The 23,493-nt window shown below is 39.3% G+C and overlaps 1 long non-coding RNA gene across 1 annotated transcript; it reads right to left on the bottom strand.

The window, feature by feature from the left end:
* Positions 1–252: 252 nt before the first annotated feature.
* LOC122813995 lies at positions 253–13,219 on the bottom strand. Its single transcript, XR_006366755.1, has 2 exons — positions 13,067–13,219; positions 253–4,581 (listed from the first exon to the last, which is right to left on the bottom strand). It is a non-coding gene; the product is annotated as an uncharacterized LOC122813995 (long non-coding RNA).
* Positions 13,220–23,493: the final 10,274 nt, after the last annotated feature.

Genomic DNA, 23,493 nt, shown 5'->3' with positions numbered 1-23,493 from the left:
TTGGTAAAATAAATGTATTTAAGCAAGTCCTCTGGTCTCAGTCATTACCGGGCACTAGTAAAACTTCTGCTACATGAACCTCTACCCCACTGGGCATTTTGAAAAAGATTACACAGTGTCAGACAATTCTACTAATTAAACATTTTGGAACAGTAAAAACTATTTTGGAACAGTAAAAACTAAGTCCACTGAGCAAAAACATGTTACTTTCTTCACAACTGAAGGGAGAGGAAGCGGAATGCATCTCACCTCTGAAATTAAAAAAAGACTTTCATATTTATTTTTGTTTACCAGGTTAGTACACTGACTGACCAATTTCAGGGTCAGCCTGGGGGAAATACAAAACATTTCATAAACAAAACAAAAACAAAAAACAAAAAAAAAAAAAACAGAAATGTAAACAGACTAATTACACAGAAAAACGTGTATACACATTCCAGTGAACAAGCATAGTGCAATGTACAATAAATTAGTTTCCAAAATGGGTCAATCTTCAATGTAATGTCAGTCTACTTTCGGGAAGGACTCCCAATACCATTCTCTCAAAAGGAATCATAAACAATACAGTTCCATGAAGAGTGCCAGCCAATGTCGCAACATTTCTCCATTCAACTTGTAAGTACGACCATGTTAACATTCTGAAATAACAAGTTACACATGAAAGAGACAAAGGACAATGTTTAAATTCCACAGCATTTAATGTGCTTCACAAACAAACACATGGCATCAATTCTTAGTCTTGGGGCAGGTACACACTTGTCTGTCAAAATAAGACTACAGTTTAGGTGAAGTTTTCAGTGGACATATTGTACCTGACTTTCAGGAATATGGAGGGGGGAGGGGAAAAAAAAAAACATATCTGGCATTGAAAATCAGGAGGTGGGTAGGAAGCATACCAAACAAGTGCTTGTCCAATATACAAATAAATAAGTATATGAGAAAAACAGTTTCCAAAATCCATCAATTTTACAAATGACAAAAGGAACAAATATCTACAGGTCAACATGTTGTAGAAAGGGAGCGGGGGAAAATCTGCACACCACCAAAGTATGCAACCCCAAGGACAAGAACACTAAATTCCCACACTGCTAAACAGAAGCCAATTTGTTACTGCAGGACAGGCAAAGCCAGCAGATAGTGCCTGTGTAAGTAATACTAGGCAAAGCAAGTGGATAGTGCCTGTAAGTAATACTAAGTAACAGCATAACAAGAACAAATGCATCACATTAGAGGGCAAACCTACTGTGCACCAACTAATAACTAAGGTCTACAACCTGAAGTACAGATTACAATGGAATCATGCATTTTCCCAAACCGATATGGTCCCTGCAGAGAGCTCTTGCATTGTAACAACAATGACTACATACCATGCTGAATACAGGTTATGGAAAAATAGCAGAAAAATCCCCCAAAATGAACTACCGGAGATGCCATCCAAGACAAAATGTTTCATTGAAAGGACAGATTCAGAAAGTGTCTGAAATGCCCACATGCATCACACCAGGCCTTTTTACCAAACTACTGTACTTTACCAGTAAGTTATAAACAGCTACTCCAATAATATAAATGCACGGGGTGAAACATCTGCATAAGGAGTTATGCATTGGTAGCCCATTAAAGGAAATCTCCACTCAAATGTCAATATTCTGTTTTCATGAAGTGTACTATCATCCCTTTAATGTAATATCACTGGTGCCTGACCACAAAACAAACTTCACTGATATATGCCTGAAGCCATTTTGCTAAACAAGTCAGTTTTTACAAATCACATTGCTTGTTTTAGATACTTGTCACATCGCCAGTGACATTTAAAAAAAAGTCTGAATAAAAATAAGCTACTCTTCAGGCTAGCATTGAAATGCATCTTGAAATACGGTGTAAAAAAGACAACCACAAAGGATGCCGTTGCAAAGGACAAAGTAATACTCATGCAAAACACAGTCCGTTCAAGCACTCTTTTGTTACAATTCCAGAGATCAACTTACTTAACATTTGTTACTAGGGTAGGTGGACTGGTCCAAAGACCTTTTTCAGCCATGACTCTCACCAAGCCAGCAAATACAATCACATACATGTACAAAGAATAAGCACAATGATGCAATTATTGACAGGAAATCAGGTTAGGCACACCATTTCTGTGATACATATGTATACACATACACGTCTTAATACATACAGAAACAAAGATCTACATAACAATCATATGCATTTCTTGAATTTAAAGTTAGCAAAATACACTAATGTAACTGCTACTACTTCAATTCACTGTAAGGGGTAACTTTTTTCCTCTTACAGTAGCAAAATCCTCACTACAACTTGGGAACTCAAATACCTGAGCTTGGCTCATGCAAATCAGTTTTACGCAAATGACAAGGCAAATCAGAGAATCGTATAGTAGAAATTACTCAAGTATCAGAGTGACAGACGCAAGGAATATTAAGTGCCACATAAGATGAAAGGTATGTTATTTTTCAAGTTTTATGATGCTATTGCCTTTAAAACATACTTTATTAAGGATGTGATCATCCTCAAACTTCTAATTCTACAAAGCTCTGCTTTTCCAGTGACGACCATGTAGATACACAACTGTCACTTTGGGTACCTTTCAAGCCAGACTGTGCAAGTTGCACTTGCCTATAAAAGTAGGTGCTCAAATCGTCACTGCTGCACTAGCCTACGGGTTGCGTCTTGCCCAAGACACAGCAATCCAAAAGTCCTGGATTCTTCCCTCTGATCCATTCTGACTACTTACTGGCCAGACCTGCAGACGGCAAATCAGCAGAGTGGAACATCTTTAGGACTTGCTTGCCAACTAGTTAAGTAGCAGCATACTCATCCTGAACTAACCAAACACATCAGAAGGGGGATGGTGGTGATAGCTGGATGCAGCAATGAGGAGTCCGAATATCAGGTAAGTAGAGCTTACACTACGGCAATACGTTTGCCATTCCCACTGCTGTAGTAGCTTATAGGTAGAATACCACAGCTTAATTTTACCTGGGAGAAGGAATATGAATACATGAAAACCTGGTGAATGTTTTAGCAATGTCAATCTTAGGCCTAACCTACAATTCCAGTATGTAAATAACTTGTAGAGGTATATACAGATCACCACATATTTCTAGAAAGCTTCTAGAATTCACCATTTTCCAATTTTCCATCAATTCAAGGAAAGTATGCCTTTCTAAAGACTTGGTTCTGAAAAGTAAAATAGAACTCTAGAAGAATTGATGGCCTGGCTCAATCAACCTCTGAAATTACCTTGGGCACGAATGAGAGATTTGTTCTTATTGATACCCTACTGCTGAAGCAGAGCAGATAGAATTACACTCCAAAAGAGCTTGCAACTCTGACACTAATCTTGTACTAGATTGTCAGAGCAAACAACTATATAAACTTAGAATATGTGAGTCATGCAGATTCAGATAGAGAGGTTAACTTTTCCTAGCAAAAAGTTAAAATCCTAGGAAGAAGCAACCTGTTTGCAATAAGATCTAATTTTCACAAAGAAAATGTTGAGAAATTAAATGCATCCGTCGACACTCCTACTGAAATGGCCACAAAATATTCCTCTAAGTAGTACTGATGCCCGAGGCTAGTAACTCAGAAATATATTAACACCTGTGATACAACCTCAGAGAGGGCCCTGTTATTAGGTATACAACTAGAAAAGTCCAAATAAGATTTTCTAGTAAACAAAATGTAGTTCCTCCTTTAGTACCTGCTGCACAGCATATAAAAAAGGTGCCTAAAATATATCAGAACCCACACAGAAAATTAAGATGAAACAGATTTGGATTGGGAAAAAAAACCTACTAAATTGTGGTAATTGCCCTGGCCAATTCCATAACAAAGGGAGAACCAATATTACCTACCCCAAAACAGAATCACCACAAAAAAAAAAAAAAAAATTTCGGACTCCTACTGAACATTTAGAAATTACTCAATATCAGTGGAAAGGGTGGAGTGCATAAAGAAAATTTCATTGAAAGGAAAGAGAAAAATATACCATCTACAGTGCTGGCCAAATTAATACAAATATCAACAAATAATGAAAATTTCTTACCCGTTTCTTTAGTGATTTTCAGTCTGGCTTTTTCAGATATTCGCAAAATCATTTCAGTTTGCTAATTCTTTAAGAAAAAGAAAAAGATGCAAGAAATTACTACATGTTACTTACCTACTTAAGAAAAATGATGTCATAATGACGCAGCGACAGTCTTAAAAATGGGTAAACAGGCTGACTTAACGCCACAAAAGCATACAAAAGTTGAGATTCTGATCAAAGGTGTTCCTGGATCAGAAATTGCCAAGAAGGTCGGAGTTAGTCAGCCAGCTGTCAGCCGAATGCGGAAGAAACTGAATACTTGTGAAGGTCTGTCGTTCAGACGTTCTGGCAGATGTGGTCGCAGAAGGTCCACTACTCTTCAGGATAATTTGTTTCTGATCACAGAATACCACAGGAATCACAAGGCATCCAGAAGACAGCTGGAGGGGATGCTAGAACAACAGGGTGTCACAGTGAGTTCCAAAACTGTTCGATGGAGACTTCTGGACACTGGGCTTAGAGCTTGCAGACTTCTGAAGAGAGAGAGAGAGAAAGAGAGAAATTGTCTAACCAAATGAAGGTACAAAGACTGCACTGGGTGAGAGTTTAAAAACTGGTAAGAAGACGGCTGGAAACAGATTGTTTTTAGGGACAACAGCATAATACAGTTTTCAAATCAGCAAGTACAATATGTCAGACAATCTGGAGAGCAGATGAGGGATGACTATCGTTCAGCACGTCAAGCACCCCACTCAAGTGATGTTACGAGTGTCTTTGGAACAGGTCAGCTCTACACTGTTCAGGGAAACGAAGCAGGAACAGTACAGAACTGTACCACAGCAAGGTCTGCTCCCTCAGCTGTGTGACTGGATTTACTAGGACAATGGACTTCATCTTCATGCATGATGGTGCCCCATGTCATAAAGGTCAAGTTTCTTTGAGGTCCATGGTACTGAAATGTTAGCATGGCCTAACAGTCCAGATATAAATCCAATAGAGAAATTGTGAACTGTTCTGAAGTCAAGAGATGGAAAAAGAAAAAAAAAAGACCATAACAAACAAGCAGCAACCGACTGAAGAACTCATGTCAGCTTGGGCGCAATGCTTCTATGACTGAACCCTGCCATGAACTTGTTCGTTCTATGCATCAACGAGCTAAATCTTTGATAATGGCTAAAGAGTCATTCACAAAATATTAGAACATTGGGCACTTGCGTATTATCGCAACCACATGTGGAGGAAGAAAAACGGCTGTTTTCCGAGCCGTAGTTGTGCCGACAAATGTTCTGTAAAACACTCAAAATATATATAAATAGTGACAAGACTGGCAGAAACATGTAGGGACAGAAATGTTGCTTTTAATGTACACAAGTGGTCCAAAACTATGCAAAAATCAGTGGAGGTACACAGTATGTTCATAGGTTGGTACTAGGCTATCAGCCCTAGGGCCTGTACAAGCCTAGCCATAACAATTCCCTGGCTATTTCTTCCCACACTGTTTGCTTCCCTGGACCCCTGTCTAGGGGGTGACTGACGTGATCCCCGGGGTGATTCTCCCATCCAATCGTCAAGGTTCCTTTTGAAGAGGGCCAAAGAGGCACTCTGCTTGACATGTATGGGCAATCTATTCCAGAGTCTGGGGAGTCTCTGGGTCAGGAACCTATCCCACCAGCATGTTTTGTTTATTGTTATGACAAGGTTTAGATCCCTGAAGCGTGTGGCTCTGAGGGATTGGGATTTCTTTAAGTGTAGCATGTCCAACAGCTCTGGGTTTGACATAGCCTTGTATGTTAAGCAGAGATCGCCTCTGAGTAGACGATATGCGACAGAGTATAGCTGAAGTTTTTTTTAAGGCGGTCAGCGTAGGGCATCTGCTTTAGGCCTGTGATTCTTTTAGTGAGGTATTTCTGTGGCCTTTCCAGTTGTTGCAGATGTCTTGAGAGGTACATACCAAACGGGGCATTTTATTCTATAATGGGTCTAATGAGGGATGAGTACAGTGGGACAATGACCTCCTTTTCTCTGGATGAAAAGCCCTTAGTGAGGAGGTGTGCCACACAGAAGGATTTCCTGACTGTTGTGGCGATGTGGTTATCGAAGGCGAGACCACTGTTCACCTGTGTCCTTAAGTCTCTTATCACACTTTTGGTGTTTAGTGTACTGCCACCTATATGGTAATTCACTGGTACAGGTTTTTTCCCCAAAGGGGTAATTATACATTTCTTGGCATTGAGCTTGAGCCCATGGCTCTGGCACCAAGCATCTGTTTCTGTAAGGCCCTTTTGTAGAGTATCCACATAATTTGGGGATTCAATAATGGCTCCCAGTTTGCAGTCATCATTGAACTTGTTAGCCAGAGTCCTTTAGTGTTGGCCTGTAGATGCCAAACAAGAGCGGTCCCAGGACTGAACCCTGAGGTACTCCACTTGTCTGGAGCTGGATTTGGAGTCCGCTACTTTTACAGTGTGGGTTCTATCAGTAAGCCAGTTAGCAACCCATTGGGTGACATAGGGATTAATGCCCAGCTTAGTAGTTTATCTAGGATTCCAGAGTGGGGGATGGTGTCAAAGGCCTTGGCATGGTCTAGATAGGCTGTGTGGACCACCTTACCCTTGTCCATGGCTCTGGAGACTGATTCGAAGAAGTCAATCAGGTTCAGGAGACAAGATCTGCCCTTCACAAACCCAAACTGGGTGGGGTCCAGTGTTTGAAGGTTGACAATGTCTTTGTTTATAAGTTCCATGATAATACGCTCCATGGCCTTGCAGATAAGGCTCGTCAGACTGATAGGATGGTAGTTTCCAGGATCCAAGGTGGATTCCCCCCTTGTGGAGTGGGATAACTGTAGCTCTGCCCCACTCAGTGGGCACGAAACCTGAGTTGAGGCTATGATTAAACATGACACTTGGGTGAGGTGCCAGTTCATATTGTAGTTAATGTAATACACAGCCCAGGATGTCATCTGGTCCCATGGATGCTGTATTCTTAGCTTTGGAGAGTGCGTTTTTTACCTGTGTGGTCGTTACTACCGGAATTTGGCAATCTTCCGGTATTGAGATGGGCCATTTAGGGGGTGAGGGGGGGGGGTGAAGTTGGCACTGAATCTGCCAGGATATTGGCAATATCCTTGGGATCAGTATATTTAATGCCATTCTGCTCAGAGCAGATGTGAGCATTGCTATTTAGATTCTTGACAAAGTTATAGAATGCTTTGTGGTTGTCTTTGGAATCTTTGGCAATTTTATTTTCGTAACTAGCTTTGGAGGATTTTATGAGAGATCTCAGTTTCTTACTGAGGCTGGCAAGGGAGTTTTTTTGCATCCTGGGATTTTCCTCTTTTCTGCAACAGTTTCTTCCTTTTGTTTCAAAAGTTCGCTTATGGCAAGGACCACCAGACTGGCTTCCTTTTTTGGATGAGAGCATCTTGGTTCTATTTGGGATGGCACGATTCATGCACGAGTGGATGTGCTCTTACTGTGCCTTAGTGTAGGATTCAGCAGTTGAAGTTTCAGTTCCCGTCTGCATTGGTGTCATGAAGTTTTTCACTTCTGACTTGAGTAGCATGAAGTTGGCTTTAGAGACGTTTTTTATGGATGTTTCCTTACTGGGGGGTGGGGGTGGGATGTGGATGTTAAGGGTGATTAGCTTATGGTCAGACCTGACTAACGAGGGGGTGACCACTGGTGTGGAGCATCAATTTCCCATGTTGGTAATGACCAGGTCTAGGATACTGAAGCCCCTGGTGGAACTATGGATTAGTTGATCCAGGGCATTGGAATTTATGAATTCCAAGAACCGTTGGGCAAAGGTGTTGGTACAGGAGTAGTTTACCCAGTTAATGGCAGGGTAGTTAAAATCACCCAGTATTGGGGTGCTTGGTTCTATCTTATTTTCCAGTATGTTTAGAAAGGTGTAGTGAGAATCTTGGGGTATGGTGGGGGATCTGTAGCAAGCTACGATTTGGATTGCAGTCTTACCTAGCATTAGTTGCACCTGGAGAATTTCAGACGCATTGTGTTTGGCAACTAGCCTGATGGTGTGATTATCCTTGGTTAATACTGACACTCCTCCACCTTTAGTGTTTTGGTCTTGGTTTGGTGGCCGAAAAGTGTGGTAAGAGTTGTAGCCTGGTATTGCAGGTGTGCTCTCTGGAGCCTTGAACCAGGTCTCAGTTACTGCACAGATACTGATGTTCTCCATTTTTAGGTGTGCCTCGAGAGAGAGGTTTCAGAACCGTTAAGTACTACCGCATTACAAGAAAGACAGGCGGACTCCTGTCAACTCTCCAGCTTTTCCCAAAATGGCCAAATTTTTGTGTCATATCTTATTTTGTTTGTGTGGGTGCTGTTCTTCGCATAAAATGTGTGGTTTCCTGCCACAAGGCAGGATTGTTGAAAAGCTTCACTGTCGGTGACACTTGTAAGTTGTCATTTCAGAAAAGAAAAACTCAGACTTCACCACAATGACGCTGACGGCTATATACCCCCAAAGAAGCATATAAGCTTCTCACTTTTTCACATGGCCACATATGTACTCCTACCTTTGACATGTCGAAAGCGGCACTTCTTTATGGAAATCCTACATGTTGCACGACAAAAGATCTAACTTATCGGCAGGAGTACGGCTTTCAAAAACAGCCAATTTTTCTGTTGAAAAAGTGGTTGCGAAAATTAGTAAAGGTAGATGTGGCTGCGATAATACGCAAGTGCCGAACATTGTATTAGAACATTTTCTCATATAAGATTACATTGTCATTTCAAATTATGTCATTTCATATACTCATATTGAGTTATATGGCGAAAACAAAAAAACACAAATTTCTATCTGGTCAACACTGTATTTTAAAAGAAGGCCAACATCTCTGATGTGTTTCACACAACTGAATCAATTCCTGGAAACCCTTTTCATGTACAGCATATTAGTGAGGGTCCATCCTGGTTTCACTCAGTTTGCCACCTATTTGCTCTGATGGAAAGAAAGGTACTTAGAGGGTTATCGAAAAGCTAATTCCCAAGCACTTGTAGCTATAGGGATCCAGTCTTTTGTCTCCTATGTGCCACATCACACCAGTGTCAGCAACAATGACAAAATGCTGTGCCTTGGTCTAAAAGATAAAAACTGTGCCCCTTTACCCTCATTGGAAATGCCTTCCAAAGAAGCTCTGAAATGTTTTTAGACACAGATGGCTTCAGAGGTACAGGGAAACTACAAAATTGTGTTAGCTTGTAAGTCCCACTACTACTATTCCATGTATGAAGCCCAAGAAGTATTGTAAGTAGACTAACAGTTCAGAAAACATATGGAACCATAAAGCTATTCTTGGGAATAAAATGTTTCAAAAGGGTCAATACCTAGAATAATGCAACTTCTCCACGTTGCTAGAGCGAAAGATAAAACTCAAGATGGGTCATCTACGGTGTCAAACATTCTGGAATACCAAACGTTGAAAAAAATGGCAATTGTTAAAAGACTGACGAGAGTAAGCAAAGCAGAAAAACAGAGGGAAAATACTGTTTGGTTTAGAAGGTGGGGAAGTGTGTGTTTTGGATTCAGTGTAAAATAAATCACTTTTAATCCTCATGAGCCAAAGACAATCAACTGCCAAATGGGAATGAACAGAACCACATGGTTCACTAAAGAAATGAAAGATAAAGGAAAAACTGAAATAAGGAATCCTGAAGTTGTAACTGTCAATTTAAATGGAAAGATTTCCAAATATCCTATCCTACCATCTCTAGTGATTCTTAGGCAAGTGGGGGGATTTGATATCATACCCAGGAATGTCTAATCAAGCAGAACATATGCTGGGTACTAAGCACTCCTTCTGCCCAATTACAAGACTTTCAGCTACTACAGACATCCCAGAAACCTGCCGCCAGACTTTCCTGTCTAAAGGTTCGGAAAGTAACAGAAACCTGTTACATGTCTGCTTCATGGGGACTGAAGATTGTGAATCAGATTTGGAACAGACAATCCAATATATCTCTTTCAAAGTTGGCACTGCAAGAGGAAAGTTGAACAGAAAAAAAAAATCTATTTGTACTATACACCCACCCTAAAAAAATACAACTCATTCATCCTAGGAGTCATTTCAGAAAAACACCTACCAACATGGATGCAAGGAACAGATCTGCACCAGATCAGTGGAAAAGAAAAACTGTTTTTCAAACCCTATAGATTAAGTTACATTTGTCAGAAAATTTTAATGGGCATTGACCCCCCCCCCCCACAAATACATCCAATAGTATCCCCTAGAAACACAGTGTGCCAGTAAAGATGACTCTCCTATGTTCAGACCGTCACTGAACACAGCTGAAAAGGATGTGACCGACCTTGGTTTAGGGTGGCCTAAAGAACTACACCGGAGGAAACCTCAAGAGTGAGTGAGTGGTCTGAAAAACAACAAATGGCCAATATATGTGCAACTGCTATTGGCCGAGCTGCAGATTTGGCCTGCACAGAAGCATGGGATCCAAGATAAGGAATATCTTCATTTTAAGAACTGCAGAAGTCAGACCCGCAGGAAAGTACTTTCTATTAAGTAGTCCTGATGTAATGTAATCGATGGGGATGCATCAGATTTGATAAGGACTATTTTTATTTTTTATTTATTTAACATTTGTTGACCGGGAATGTCCGACTAGGTTCCACAGAGCCTGTTTTCAGCGGAGGCCCGGGGAGAAATGCTCCAGATGCATGTCTTTGGAATGTGGGAGGAAACCGGAGTACCCGGAGGAAACCCACGCGAACACAGGGAGAACATGCAAACTCCACACAGAAGGCACCCCAGCCAAGAATCGAACCGGAGAACCTCTTGCTGTGAGGTGACAATGTTAACCACTGCACCACTGTGCCGCCCAACGACTACTGGGATTCGTTGGTCATAAGGCAAGTTGTCTAAAAGTTCACAGAAACAGCACACCTGCACTTTTCCCTGACAAAGTCCCCAACCACCATTATGCACAAGCAGTATTCTAAAATCCTGTCAAGAGCTCTTTGAAGTTAAAAACTAGTCTGACAAAAATTGCTGGTAAGATGCCACAGCATGAACTCTTTCAGGCCTTCCCACGTAAATGTACAAACATACATACAATGCTATCAGCATCACTTTTTAGGGAATTTACACTGACAACTTTCCTGTCATTTTTCCTCAAAAGTACAGTCTAGAAGGCAAGTTGTCATAGCGTGCACACAAGCAGTACACTTTCCCTACAAGAGAAAACTGTAAAGCCATAAAATGTCCAAATCCCTTATCAGTAAATTTGGACCAACACTGAAAATGGTGGGTAAGTTGCCATAGTGTGAGAATAAGCAGTACACATTCCAACACACACACTATGACATAAAACCCTATTAGTACTTCCAATGAAATAAAACCTAGTCTGACAGTATAAATGGCAGTAAGCTGTCACAATGTTAACAAAAGCACTACATGTACTGCCATAATCTCTGCCCAAGTAAAAACACTGCCCCCACACCAAACAATTAAAAAAATAGCAAAACTGGCTGCTCTTTTGGTAGTGCCCGTTTTTTATTTACAATTAAAAAAATGTCTGCATAAGCAGTACATTTGATAACAAATAAGCCCCTAATCCTATGTGAGGCTAAATACAGTGGCCTAGGCAGGAAAAAAAACGTAGTTTATAATACTGGGTTTCTTAAAGGGTCATAACAGCTGAACAAGGAAAAAAAAAACACTTTCTGTAAGTAAAGATAAAATGTAAATTTCTGAGTGGGCACGTGTCGCAAAGGGAACTCTTGCATTTTTACATATAAATAAGATAAGAATTCTTAAAAAAAAAAAACAATTAAATCTTATGTGAGGAAGGGATCCTTTCCTCACATATCTGCTAGAGACAAAAAAGCTGAAGTATCAGCTGCTGCTATTCTGAAGCCTCAAAGATGCTTCTCCATGAGACGGCAAGTCAGTCCTGAGGATTTTCCCTTATCAGAACAGACCAATCAGCAATTAACAGTAGATCAGAGGGAGGGATCCAGGGCTTCTGGAAGCTGGCTAGCTGCTGTGTCTTGGGCAAGACAACCCAGAAGCTATGGCAGCAGCAGGAATGATGAACATCTGTTAATATACTACAGTGACATTTTGTAACTTGCAATACTGTTTGAGGAAAACATCTGAGCCACATAGTTGTTTCTGCAACGAAGGCCCTTCCTTAAACACTTTCTTTTGGAGGGTTTAGTTACTTGACAATTTATGAAATCTTCAAAGAAGAGACAAAAAAATGACCAGTTTGGTATCTTATGTTGAGAGCTTTTAAAATGTAATTTAATAAGCAAAAAAAAAAAAAGTGAAGCTCTATTCAGAACTACTCAAAAGAATGAAAACAAAATGCTTATAACCATCACAAAATAGTCCTAATTTAAAATAATGAAGCATTTTTGATCACTGGATAACACAAAAATTAACATTGTTAAAAACTGTAAACTTCTGAAGTAAACTCTGGTCAATTACTACACTTTTATTGCTTCAAAGTTTTTGTTTTTTTTTGTTACAGAAACAAAATCCATAGTATGACTTGTGGATAGCAAGGTTAGACAAAGGCCCTAGTGGTCATTAGCCTAGTATTCACCTATGAACCTATAAACACTCAAATATGAGATACTTGACCTGTGCACAGCTCAGCTGAGTTGTGTAATCTGCAACACCAAATGAAGGCTCATGTAAGCAAATGCTAAACATGGTCAAGTACACCCCTGATACCACGTTCCCTTGATTTGGAAAGAGGTGCCATTAACAAAATAACCAAGCAGAACAGGGTGCTTGGTCACTATAGCATGTATACTACATGTTATGGAAGCAACAGAAAAATGCAAACCAAATATCCAATTCCACTGCATGCTGTGCAATTCGTTTAACAGGGCTGCAGCTTCCATGAGGCGCTTCACTAGAAAATTGAGCTTACACGAAGCTGGGTTACTTGAGGACAACAAACTGAAGGAATGGTTTGAAAAACAGAATGAAGTTCTTTACATGCATTAAAAACACTTAAGTATATATACCCGTGTTCTCTGTTGTGTGCACTAAAGAAAAACGGAGAAGATGGTAGCAGGCTTTCCCCAAAAAATGATCCTCTCTCGTGCAACTCATGAGTCAGACTTTATTCTTGAAAATGGCCGTGTCCACTGTCCACTGGCACTCAAATCTGCAGCTCGTTAATGACCACTTTTGGACGCTTTGACAATACTATTGCACTGCTAGGCAGAGAGGTAACAGTAGTGCAATATTGTCAGAGCAGCCACAAGCAGCTGGAATCTTCAAAGTGCATTTCTACTTTCTTCTTTCGGCTTTTCCCAGTTAGGGGTCGCCACAGCGGATCACCTGTCCGCTCATGTTTGGCAGTGGAGTTTTACTGTGTCGTGATGCCAGCCCGGCGCCCAACCGCATTTGTACCTAAAAGGCAAAAAAAAAAATATTGAACTGTTGCATGATTGTTCTTATCTTTTCAAGGCACATTTCACAACCCCAACAATATTAGAGCAACTCAACCTTATTACAAACATCTGTTCCTGCATTGCTGTAATGCACCAAACAAATGCAATGCTTTTCTGTTCCTCTCGACTTAAAGGCTGCATCCCTTCCTGTCCATTTCTGTGGTGTTATCCACACTTTCCTACATCAACTCCATTACAGACTACATTACCTTAACTCCACTTGTCAATATAATGCCCATTCAGTCTTCCACTTGTGTAACACACAAAAATGTAGAGGATTGGACATTTTTGTAACACCACAGTTTTCAACCTACCTCCAGAATCGGAGACAAACCTAGAAATTTCTAATCAAGGACAATTAGATGAGTACTTTTTAAAAATAGTAGTATGATTAACCCAAGATGCTGACAAAACAGAATGCTAAAATGTGGACTTGTTGAAACAAGTCTATAACTCGTTACTTTAAGTGCATTTCCACCACTTTTCTACCCCCACAAGCAGTTTTAGGAGAGACTGGCTAAAACTCTGAGCCAAAAATCTGGGACAACGGAGAGGTATGTTAAGCACTGTGACAATGTCTAAAACACCTACAAGCTACAGCACTATATATTAGTTTAAATGTGGCAAGACACCCTCCCCTGAATGAATTTCACATAAATACATCTTCCTTCCAAACAAGCCACTGACCCACATCAAACTGAACTAAACAGATGCATCACTCAAAACATGCAGTCATCAAATTAATATTAGCCATGGGGCGGCGCATTCTGATAAACTGGGCACCACATTTTGATTAAAATGTGAAAAAATAAGAGATGTCCCTTGGATCAGCGTTCATGCTCTCTCACTGTGTATGTGCCCCATCTCCCTTGTTACAAGATCCCATGAGGCAGCCTCAGCACCCTAAGCACGTGGCATCAGAACTCTGTCTCAAGGTCTGACATTCTCCCAGAGGCCCACTATTCTCTTTCCCACACAAGTACCATTACCTACACTGCCTATCCTTGCATGTCAGTTTACAGTTTCCTAGCATTTTGTACATGCAAAATACTACCTTTTCACTTTTGGTGCAGATAGGACACCATATCCCAAACAATGGAAGCTCTCACTCCCCTCTTCCAAGTAAAAGTGTTGACAGTTGAGTAGTCCTTGTGCAACTGCTCGTCTCACAGACTGCTTCCAATTCTCTGGGTGAGTCCATCCATTTGGAGGGCTCTGGAAGGAACAAAGCTAAATAGGAAGATAATGGCAGGAATTATGCCAGGGGTGCCCCATAGGAACCATATATTGTCATTCCAAAAGGCAAAGCTAAGCGTTAAGTGCATTCATGTACTTACTCCTATGTGATGGGAGTTGTAGTCCCGCACTAGCACCTTAATTGCAGTGCAAATTATTTTTAGTCGGTGCATGTACCTTTTAAGTAAAACTAGACAAAACACAAAAAAAAATTAAACAAGAAAATGCACACTTTTACATATATAAACCTGTTTTAGTGTATCCATCCAGCTTCACACTGCTAAAATTGAAACATTTACTGGCTATTAAAAGACACATATGTAAGTGCTGCACTAAACAGCAGAATGAAACTGAATGATGCATTGTTTCAAGCATATTTTTAAAATATATTTACATACCCTGAAAACAGAAAGTAACAATTTGTAGCCAATAGCTATACTAAGCCACCAGTGCTATTAAATAAAACCACATGGCCATCTTCTGAAATGGTTAAAAAAAACAAAATGGCAAGCATTTCTTCAAAATTCTCAACTATGATTTCAGCACAGAATACAGTGTTATGATTTCTGCCTTTACGGATGTTTTTTTTTCAGTGAATCAGAGAGTTATTTACAGTGATAAACATACTCATCATAATCATGGAAATTTATCATGGAATGAAATCTATATAAAGGCTTGGTATCAAGTGTGGTGGACTCTGACCTGCAGTGCTTGTGTAAATTAAGAAGCACAGTTATGCACTCTATTGCCTTACACTATGACTTTTGAAGGTCAGTTTTTCTTCTTCTTTTGGCATTTCCCGGTTAGGGGTCGCCACAGTGGAACTCCGGTCCGCTAATGATTGGCAGTAGATTTTTACAGTGTTGAGGTGCCAGCTCGATGCCCAACCTTCAAAGGCACGCCCATTCTACTCATGTCTTTTGAACGCCACTCAACCGCAGGGAGGACATGCAGACTCCACACAGAAGGCGCTCCAGCTGAGAATCGAATGGGAGATCCTCTTGCTGTGAGGCAACAACGCTACCTCTGCACCACTGCTGCTTCACGACTTAGTTATAGCTGTATTAGTGTCCAACTTTGTTTTGAAACTTTTAAATTGGGTTGATGGGAAGCACTTTAATAAAGCACTGAATGACAATACAACCCAGTTAGAGGTGGTGGTAGTATTAAACTGGGCTCAGAAAACAAGACCAGCCAGACAGTACTGATTCTTGTCACAATAGAATGGGAAAGAGATGTCAAACCCAGATTAAGCATAATGCATCTGTTATAGCTTCACATAGGAGCAGACAGTTTGTTTCTCCTTAATATGAGCACAACTGAAACACCTAGTACACCAGATCTGGTGTAACAATGCAGATGGAGACTAGACCTTCATTCTGGAGGCAGAACATGGTTTCCTAATAACAGCGAATTTTCAGATGCAAATGAACCGCACTAAGATCGGATCTCAAATGAAAATTTGTCTGATCTGTCTGAAATTATCTTACACTGTACAGGTGGGGACAAGTGCTCTCTATCTGGTGGTGCCTCACACTCACTGCAACTTGACATAAACCACTTACAAGGTCATCATTATTTGAATAAAATGCAAATGATTTTTCATTGAAAAGTACATGCTTGCCTTCAAATATGTAAAATTATGATTTCAAACCATAGTATTTGCCAATTTGAATACTGGATTTTTGTCAAAGGCCCCAAGTCCATACGGATCATCACTCAGGAACAAATGATTACCAGTGTATGCCCTTTTTGATCACCCTAACCTCAAGTCAAGTCACATGTAGGAAAACTGACTTAAAAGACTGATGTTTGAGAAAGCATGTTAGTGCTTCAGAAATGCTGTTACAAAACAGAAGAGAAGGTGTAAAACGTGTTAGCCAAGAACTGCACATGCATACTAACTCAGATGAGCAGATACGTAAAAATTTCGAATGAAACATCTTGTGGTGAAGAATTCCTGTACTAAAACAAAATTTCTTAGATGAAAGTATATATATATATAAACGCATAAATACAAGCCACATTTTATGAGTGATGTGGAAAGCACTTGATTTAAGTCTGTGGCTTCAGAAACTATTACTAACTAAATTTGCTGATTTAAAATCATTTTAGTTCAGATGCAAATAGGAAACTTAGTTCAAATTCAAGACAGAAGATGAAAGAGTCAGGATTGTTACCCTAGTCGTCATCTACAACTGCAGTCTCTTTCACATGCAAAGCAGTTTGCTCTGCACTGCACATGAAAAGTGAAAGCCTTTGTATTCACTATGTGAATACATCATTAAACTGACAATTTTTTGATGAAAAATGTTGACATTTTCTACTCAATTGATTATATACTGGAGAACAACCACAATAGTTAAATGGAAGTTACATATCTGCCATAACACTGGATCCTTTCCATTCTAGTCCATCCAATACCACTTCTGGGTACTAAGTCACTTGCCAGATCCAATCTGACCATCTGTTAAGTGCTTCTAGCCTGAACCCCCACTAACATCAGATCGAGTATGATAGCTAGAAGAGGCATAAACTAGACAGTCTCTCACAAAAATGGGAAGGAAAAAGGCTTCAGATTAGGCTAAAACAAGGTGATAATTCAGCAAGGAGAAGGAGGGAAGGACATTGTATCGGATGGATTAGGACTGAAAGGATCCACTGTTAAAGTACACAAGCTCTGTATCCCATTTCCTCCCTCTGTTAGATTGGACTGTTTGGACAGAATCCCAAGCATTTTTTTGTGGGGGTTTGGAAGATTACAACAAACTCCCTGAGTTAAATGCAGCACTTCCCACGTGGTGTAGGACTGTGTTCCAAATCACAACCTGCAGCAGAAGTTAGACAAGTTTGCACTGTCATAGGGTAACAAACCAGCAACCCCCTTGGGTAGCACGTGGTGCAAAACAAATGGAGCAGTTGTGGCAGGCTTCCTATTAAATCTCATCATTACCACTTCCTGCTAATGGCAGGCTTCCTGTTAAATCTCATCATTACCACTTCCTGCTAAGCTCCACTATTCTTGTATGGCTTCCAACTGCTGACCTTGCAGCAATTCAGTTAACCCAATACCATTCATACTATCTAGAACCATGCACATGCAGGTTTCTCCACAGTTTTTAACTTTATTTTTGTCATTTACTTGCACTTTGCTGACTGGGTTACAGTCCCACTAGGCCAATAGAATCTTTTCAGGGGAGACGAGTTGTGAGTTGTCATAATGGTCATTTACCTCACAGACATGGAGGTACAGGGTTTGATTTTCACCTTTGAGGAAAACTGGCAAGGCTTAAAATGGTCCACAAAAGGCAGCTCTAACATATTAGGTGTAGGTTTAACAGAATGGTTAAGGCCTTTGCATCACAGACACAAGGTACAGGGTTTGATTTTTACTTCAGGTTATTGGCTAAGCTTAAAATGTCTCTTCAGGGGAATCAGTTTCATAGGTAAATACTAAGCTACAAACCTGAGGTGGCATTCACACTAACAGAAATTTGACCAGGGCACCAGTGAACTTCTACTCTTGAGTGAATGGGAACGTTTTCTGCAGTCGCACTTCCCGTTTCTGTTCCAAATGCAGAGATGGCCCAGAGAAGCAGAACAATGGATGAAGAAGCAGAAGTTGTGGATGTTAGCTGACTTTAAAAAAGGCGAACATTTGGAGGTCACTGTAACGAAGTGGCACCTGGTGGTTTGGATAATGACAAGGGAAGATCTGGGACAGAATTCTCTTGTGGTCTGAGGTAATGGAAAGAAAATTCTGTCTAGAAAATGAAGCTGCAAGGGAAGAAAAGACTGCACCTGATGATGTAAATAAATGAACTGGGACAAAAGTACTGCTAAAGATTTTTGGTTTGTACAAGAAAAAAAAGGAGAGACCATTGACAAGTGTTTTTGTCTGGGACAATGTTTTATTACCTTTAGGGTTTAAAACAAAAGGCATAAAATCATTAATCCACTTGATAAACAAACATTTTTGTGACTTAACATTTGAACCAGAAGATTTACTGAGCAGGTTTTTGTATCTTTGTGAACAAACGAAACATTGCTACCCCTGGAAATGATTTTTTTTTAGGATAAGGAATGCAATTCAAAAAAGAAGGCTTTAATACAGTTTGGGTTAGATGAAACAGATGACATCAAGGACATTAAAAATTACTTTTCTTTACACTGCCACTCTGCTTTCCGATATAAAAAAACTAAAGATGAAAAGTGGATTCGGAATGAAGGGTGGAAGATGAATGTAATTCTTAAGTACGAGAAAAAAGCGGATACAACATTTACTCAGTATTATTCACACCAAGGGCCACATGGGTACTTTTAGACAGATGGGGCAGCATAAAGGCAGTTTTTGTGGTGCCCAAGATCATTTGATAAGTGATTGTAAAAAATGGATGTAATTAATATGGGGAACATGGCCACATGATTAGTAAATGCAACATTTGTAAAGGGGAAGGTCATTTTTGGTTCGATTGTAATCAAAATGAAAAAAAAATGTAGAAAAAAATGAAGACAGTCTAGTAGTAAATGACAGAGGAGTAAAGGAATGACGAGAAAAGAAGGTGATAAAAGAGAAGAAACTCAATAGTACAAGGTAGTTATGCTAGTGAACAAGAGAAGAATGAATGTAATGAAAACCGTGAAGAGGCTGCGGAAAGTGGTAAGTCAGACGAACAGGAAACAGAAATCAGGAAAAGGAACTCAATAGTGCAAGAGTAAGGATTAGAAAGACAAAACCTCTCTCCAAACTAAAAAGAAAGGGAAAGATTAACTGTAGAGTTATCTGTGAATGTTAACAGCTGGTTTAAGCAAGGAAAGGGAAACAGCAATCTTGCAATAGTGCAAAAAAGGGAAGCGGATATTGTCTGCAGGACACAAGATTTATTCTAGAAATGGACAGAAGGTAGATGAAAGCTTTATGTAATAGAGAATTGTTCAGGTGCAGTTTTTGTGTTTAGCGATGATCTTAGAATGTTAGATTTTTGCACCTGCTGTAAATATTGTATACAGTGTGTTAGAGTTTACTACACTGTGCAGTTAGGATAATTCTATACATTTTCCAGTTAAATATGAAAATAAATAGTAAATGTGTTTTATTCTACGTGACTTAACAGAAATATGACCCAACTGCATGTTGAAACAAATATTACTTTGTATCTGACAATTTTCATGATTGTTTGCATTATCTGCTGTAATATACTTTTGGAAAACAATTAAAATATATTTAGTAGTTTAGGCATGAAAATGATTTTTTTTAGAAAATAAAAGATGGAAAATCTGTTATTTAAACAAAAGTATTTTTTAAAGGATAGAAAGAAGATGTTTCTCCTCTTGGTAAATGGGAGAAATGCTTGGTATTAAGAATGACATTAAAACTGGTGAAATGTTACAGTAAGAAATAAATCAACAAGAGAAATTGATAAATGTAGAAAGGTAGGTTAAATACATTTCTAAATTAGATAAAGAATATAATAATGGAATATGGGGAGTTACTAATTTCTAAAGTATTTAAATGAAATAATAAAGAAATTATTTTGGTTAGCATTAATGTGTAGTTCAGGTCTGGATGGAAGAAGTTAAGATTTTTATAAAATTTAAGTGAACAAAAAGTGATACTGAAGTGTTTAATGAATGGCTGCAGGAGGGTATAGTAGAGGAGATTTTTGTAGGAATCACTACATTTATTCGGAAAAAGAAAGAGGAAAATTGAAAAGAAACTGGAGACCAATCACATTAAGTAATGTGGATTATAAGATCTTTATATGGAAATATTACAAGTTAGGTTTAATGTTATTGAAGTGTATACAGAAGGTATTTTTGGTGTTGGGGGGTAGGTGTACTCAGGCTTTATTATTAATTGTAAGGAAGATGGGGATGAAGTTGTAAACAAAAGGAAGTAAAATTTCTAGTAGCAGATGTTAAAGCTTTTGATTGTATTAATCATACATAATAGTTTATGGATAATCTTAATAGAACATAGTACAGATTTTAAGAGTTAAAGGATCTACAATCCGTTTCTAAAAATGATAAAAAGTAAAATTTGTAGTTAATGATTGGTTAGGTTCAAGTACTGATATGAAAAAGGTTTAAGAGAAGGTTGTCCTGCGAGTGGGAATTTTATCTAGTTATGAATACGGTGGCAACTAAAATGTTAGATAATTATGCAACCATACATTTATCTTACACAAATGATGCGATTATTATAGCTAAAGATAAAATATGAAGGAGTAAAATGACTGACGTATGTGTAATGCCTTTGGGGAAGTAGGTTTAGAATTAAGTAAAGAAAAAAAAAGTTATGGCTTAGGTAAAGCAGGGATTGTAGAAAGTAACACATTTGTAAATACAGAAGTATATTAGGGATAACATTTAGAAAGAAAAAAAAAAAGAGCTAGTGGTCCCTACCAGAACAAAATATCTCAGGGAATTCAAAAACAAACCACCTTGGTGATCCACCGTTCTAAATACAAACGGCAAAAGAAAACTCAGATTTAACCGATCCAAAATGCACATTCACAAGAGTACCATAAAGCATTATACTATTTCCACTAAATCAGCCAACGAGCTTTGTCTTCAGAAGCCAGCAAATGACAATTATAAATCCTTCTTAAACTAAGGTTAAAAACTAAAACAATATTCTGCTTCGCTCAGAACATATTCATAAAGTCCCCAAATATCCAAATCCCTTACCTCTCTAAAGAGTGCTAACCAACTGGAAAAAATAATTGTTCCACGAGACCTGATAATAAACCTGGTTACTTAATTAGTGAAAAACATGCCCTTGCAAAGTTAGCTACTGGTTTTGCCCCTGATGAGTGGTGATGCCCCTCCCTAAGGGTGGCCTTTTGTGGGTAATTACAGACCTATCAGCCTTACTCTGCAAAGTCATGGAACATTATCACAGTTTAGGAGGTCATTTGTAAATTATCTTAAATCTTATTAGACCTTACCCCCAACATTTTGGTCTTGTGAATAGTACATAATGTCTATTTAGGCTGTAGATAGTGGCCATGCCATGCACGCAGTTTATCTAGAGCTGGCCAAGGGCTTCAGCACCTTGGGTGTCCCCCTTGAAAAGAGGCCACTAGCCTGGTGGTATTAATCCAGTCAACAATAGTTTTGCAAGACAGAGAACGACGGATAAGTGTTTTTAATTTCTTGATCGGATTTTAAATTCAGATTAGCAGTCTGTCTCTGCTTTAGCTAAGGTCTTTAAGACTGTAGTAGTGATTCCAGTACACAGCCGCACTGCATTTGTGTTAAGTGATCTGTTATTAAGGTCTGGTTTCAAGTGCATAACACACTAGTTCAGGACTTGTCTTTGCACTAGGACAGTTCTGAGGTAATCAGGGACTGTGAATTCCAAAGTTGCTGTTTGCTAGGATTTGTTGGCTTGCAACAGTTCTACCAGATACAAAAGACAGGTGAACGTTTTCATTTTTTTTTATCTGATTTTAAATTAATTTTGTCTGTATTTGATTTAGCCACGATACTTACGCCTATACCAGTGATTCCAGTACATAGCTGCGCTGCATTTCTGCTGTTGCTAGTCCTGGTTTTATTTTTGTGTACCAAGTTTATGTCATGCTTGTTCAGGACTTGTCTTTATATTGGGGCAGTTCCAGGACAGTCAGCTTAGAGCTAAGGATCTAATTTCTCTTAATACTGAGTGTACTGATAACTACCTGCACTGATTTTAGTATCAAATTAGAGATATTTTTTTTAGTTTACTGGTTCTTGGTGGCTCAAGGAGGAGGTTTCCAAGCTAGTTGTTTTGTATCGAAATGTAAATACTCAGTAGTAAGTCCACCCAAACATTATTTTAAAACCAAACAGTTATAGTTACCTTTGCCCCCAAAGTTATTCCTATTGATACCATGGACCAGCACTTCTCTAGCCAGCCTAATTGAGATGGGTATCTTGAGAGAGTGACAAAAAACCTGCCACTTGCTGTCCAGTGATCATCTCTTACTCAAACAGCATAACAGTGTACGAGAGATGTACATACAACATCCTTGGAAGCAAAAATCTCACATACAATAAACCCAGATACCAAAATCATCGTACACCACACATTACACCTCTCAAAGGCCAATACAATGCACATAATCCATTACATGCTGATGTTTTTAAAGATTAACTTGCCTAAACCTCAAAGACCTCCAAAACACAACACAGGCACAAAGCACACTCAGCACATTAAGCCTACGTCGTCACATAGCACAAGCAGTCGCAAAGACACAGATACTGAGTTCATAAGGCACGCATCGACCCAACCAAATGTTCTTGTTATAGGTAACTCCACTGTAAGACATACAGACATGTCTCTTACCAAGCTGAGCAAGGAAATGGTGATGGTTGGTTGTTTGTCTGGTGCCAAGATCTGTCAGATCACACATGCACTCAAGTCCTTGAACAAGTACCAGTATAACACTGTCATAATTTATGCCTTTATCAATGACTTGAGGTGCACCTCCTTGGATTATGTGAAGACAGACAAGGTGTATGCAAAGCAGGTATGAGCCTAGCATTGAGCAGCACTCCACCTTCGCCAAAGGTGGTACCATGATATGAGCAAAAAACAGACATCAATATTTGCTTTGCTTTTGGTGTCATTCAAAGGGGGCCCAATATGTCAGCCTAGGAGAATATTAGACAGACAGACCACGTTGTTTCAACCAGGGATGGCCTGCATCTGTCTCCTCTAGGGTTTCAAATATTGGCAAAGACATTGTCCATCCACAGTGCCATTTGTAGGC

This window comes from Protopterus annectens, chromosome 10.part0 (assembly GCF_019279795.1).
Source record: "Protopterus annectens isolate FY-2018-M chromosome 10.part0, PAN1.0, whole genome shotgun sequence".
In the NCBI taxonomy this organism is placed as follows: Eukaryota; Metazoa; Chordata; order Ceratodontiformes; family Protopteridae; genus Protopterus; species Protopterus annectens.
The sequence above is the reverse complement of the archived record's forward strand: the minus strand, read 5'-3'. Positions and strand labels throughout refer to the sequence as shown.